Here is a 4,210-nt window from a genome sequence, read left to right on the forward strand (position 1 = left end):
CCCCCCCCCACCACCAAAATGGGCGGGACATAAGTGGAAGGTGGTTCTTAAAGAGACAGAGGCCAATTTCAAGGCGTTTAGAAGAGGAAGTGATAAGAAGAGAAGTTTATTTTCTATTTAAACATAAAACAGCATTTTAATAACAGCTAAAGGTGACATAGATACTTTATTATGGTATAGTATTTAAATATATGCCTGAGAAACATTGGGCCTTTAAAATTGTTTCTCTCTATAAACAGGGGTGTTCAGCTCTATGTCCTCAGGACTTCAGCTCAAACAGAGGTAAAAGTTTTTAACTGTGAATCATTACTGAGGACAACACAAATTAAAAACTCCCTGTATCATTATATTATCTGAGATGACAATAGTTACCACCAAAGGTAAGGAAGATATAAAGACAGGAACTGAGTTTTCCCAACAACAAAAGGAAAATGATTGTTTTGTGACTCGTTTCTTTTCTTCTCACCCTCCACCCTGTAATCTGGGCTAACAGGGGTGTCTGGTGTTGGGTGGTGGAGAGGGAAGAGTGATATTGATGAGGAACATCAAAGCAGAGAGAGGAGGAGATAAAGACTGAAGGGAAAGAGGAGAGATTAGGTTGATGGAGGAGAAAGTTTGTCAGGCGTAGACCTGCGTAAAAAAAAAGGAAAAGACAGCAACTGTTCTGGGTGAGTTCATTATCTTGTTTTAGACCTAATCAGACTTTGTTATGTAGACGTTACTGTCTGACTGAGTAGAATCCTCTGCACAGCTTTTCAAGATAAATACAGATAAATCTCTACCACACATGACACTGATTCCTAACTGTGGGATTCAGACTGTTCGGCAGCACGGGGAGGCCTTTGTAATCCTTTGGCCTGATTGCCTTATCGCAAATACCATCTGAGAGTCGGTGGGATGTCCAGTGTGTCGTGCACAGAGACAGACGAGCTTTTCTCCGGCAGCCAAACCCTGCAATCACAGATAATGATTTCCATTTGCTAGCTGCAGGCAGACAGAGAATTTCTGTCCATCTCAGCACAAGTTATTTCCCCCCAGACTGATCCAGAAATAAACACTGGCTTTAAATTCAACGACAACTGAGAGATAAATGGTCACAAATGTGCCGCCTTTGATCCGAACCAGAAAAAACAAGAAGCTGCTGTTGTGGTAATACAATAAATACATGTGCTACAGCAATAATGTGCAGTTTGTGCACGTTTGGTTCGTGAAATAATATTGTTATATAGAGAAAGAACCGAGAAAAGGAGACAGAGGAGGGGAAAAAAGCAACAGAAAGGAAATGATTGGATAAAGAAAACATGAAGACAAAGGAAAGAGACAATCAATGAGAGAGAAGCACTCAGTAAGGTTGATGAGCAGAAGGTGGAAAAATGATTAAAGGATAAACAGAAGAAGCAGCATAACGAGACAAATAGAAAGGATGTAAATCACACTGGACTTTTTTTTTTAACTTTGCAGCTTAAACCAAACAACAGAACATCTGCTGTATTTGGCTGMTCCCTTTGTTTTCCTTCTTTTCTCCTCTCTCTCCCTTTTCAGCTGATCTTGTTGACCAAACCCTCCGACTGTCCCTTGAACATAAAGTTTTATCTACTTCTTCCATATACGAGCTCCTTGACCCAGAGGGAGGCAGGAGAAGAGGCCGAATGTGAAGAGGAGGTTAAAACTACACGAGCGCCTCTGTGAGAAGGGTCTGCCCTGCGAAGCCGGGAGCGCAGGATGGACACATTTCTCCAAACACAACAGAGTCTGGCCTTAATGTGTGGTTATCATGGATCAGAGCTTTGCTGATGGAGAGATGATCTCATGTTTTTCTGGCAGTAGATTATCGTCCAGCCACCCCCAATCTCATCTCCGATTCTAGTTCTTTTTTTAGACTGATGAATGGAAACAAAATAAAAGTCGCCAGTGTATTATGTAGAGTTTGGGTACCTCTTGAAATAGAACTTTAATGTCATCAATTATTGCTAAATATGTTAAGGTCTACATAAATGTATTTTTAAAATAACATTAAATACAAAACTTARAGCAACAATCAGCTGAAGAGAATGTAAAACACTGTATTTATGTTTGGATAATTTTTCAGGTGTTACTCCAATGTGCTGCTCGGAGGAGCCCAAAATGGGGTCGGCGTGCAAAATTTGACCTGCCAACAGAGTTGTAAAGTAACTAAGTACAAATACTTTGTTACTGTACTTAAGTAGAAAATTGGGGTTTCTGTACTTTACGTGAGTAATTGTTTTTCAGCCTACWTTTTACTTCTACTTCWTACATTTTCACACAATTATCTGTACTTTCTACTCATTACATTTTTAAAAAAGGCAAGAAGTTGAAAGTCACTACTTTTATTTCATTTTTCCTTGTTTTCATTCCAGCTTATTATTGTAAAAAATGAACACTATCCATATAAAYTGTGCCTCCTAGATAGAGTGAATTTAACTGTGGTTGAATGAGAAGTTTAAATATATAAAATTCTGATACCCTATTAGTTGTACACAAACAAAATCATGTCACACTCCAGCAGGACATGATCATTAAAATAAAAGGACTGTACTTAAGAAGTATTTGTATTTCATGAATTTTATTATTGCATTTGGCTGCAGCCCTCAGATAGATTTTTATTTTGGGGAAAAGGTTTGTGCAGCCTTGATTTATGTATATAAACTGAAACAGCTGGACTAGTGCATCCTAAATTTAACATCAATAAATTATTTTAATAAGATATAATTTCTATAAATAATAATTTCTGCATTTTTTCAGGGAGGTCACCTCCTAATAAATGTCATTATGTAAAATCTAACTGCTCATTTTAAATCAATGCTTTTACTTTTAATACTTAAGTACAAAAAATATCAGATACTTTAAGACTTTTACACAAGTAAGATTCCTAAAGGAGACTTTAACTTTTACCAAAGTAATTTTTTGGTAAGATACTTGCACTTTTACTTAAGTGTCACTTTGTGGTACTTTGTACAACAGTGCCTGCCGAGCCATTTTGTTTGGCCCACCAGCAGTTGTAAGCTGTTGTCCTATGTAGAGACACAGTAAAATATAAGTAACAACAAGAGATATTTAGATTAGATTTAAACACATGTAGATTTGCACACTTCATAAGGCCACAAAAACTTTATGAAATGTCCCATGACTCTTTGCTGCTTGAGCGTATGGAAGACTCTCTCCAAGTGCACAGACTACAACCAAAGCAGACCACACTGGCTGCTAGCTTAATTGTTAAAAATAAAGGCCTTTACCTAAAAAGWATGTGTATTTTGTGTGTTATATTACTGCATTTGGCCCAGATAGATTTTCATTTTGGCCCTCTTGGGGAAAATGTTTGGGCGCCCCTGGTTTATTGGCTGTTGTTGTAGTCATGACATAATTTGCAACAGTCAGAGCAGATCCACATGACTAAATGAGTTTTTTTTTWAATCTTTTAACGAGTTGTTTTCAACAGCGTCGTGCTGTTTGAACGAGCCCGATTCACGCAGCAAAAGAGTTTATTTGTGGTGTGGCTGCAATTACCAAACACTTGTCAAATGTCACACACATATACTGACAGACACAGAAGACCTGACACAGAGTTCCTGATTTATTGCATTGCACTCAACCGTGTCTCCTCAGCTGCAGGAGCCAAAGTGTTGAAAGCCAGAACATTTACAAGTTAATGTACTTAAATATGAACCGCACTATTTACATATAAAACTGATTTATTTAACAGTTCATTTTTGTGAGTTCACAAGTGACCCATGGGTTGAAGTCATATGTTTCCTGGCAAAGCAGGTAATAAGTGCTACAGTCTGTTGACATGGATTGATTCTGTCTGTGTGAGGGTGTGTTTTTTATATTAGGTGTGTTTTTATTAGTTACTGTTATGATTTATGAGCTATTTATGGTATTTTTATTTCTTTTTAAAACTTTTTTAAGGTGTGTTTTTACTTTTGTTTAGTGCGCGCATGTACGTGTATATTTTTAAACATAGATGTAACATATTTTAAAGCACTGGATAGCTGGCGAGAAACAATATTTGCTTTTATCCTGTGTATGAAAATGCATGACAATATATGAAATCTTGAATTTTGAATTGTAGTCAACAACTTTCCAAATAAGCACACTCTTATAAATGGGAAATAATGCGGTCGTTGTAAACGCCTAATAAATCACTTTTAAGCAGTTTGCATTAAAATATTATCAACACTATAAGAAAACT

Source organism: Austrofundulus limnaeus, unplaced genomic scaffold (genome assembly GCF_001266775.1).
Source record: "Austrofundulus limnaeus strain Quisiro unplaced genomic scaffold, Austrofundulus_limnaeus-1.0 Scaffold51, whole genome shotgun sequence".
Taxonomy (NCBI): Eukaryota; Metazoa; Chordata; class Actinopteri; order Cyprinodontiformes; family Rivulidae; genus Austrofundulus; species Austrofundulus limnaeus.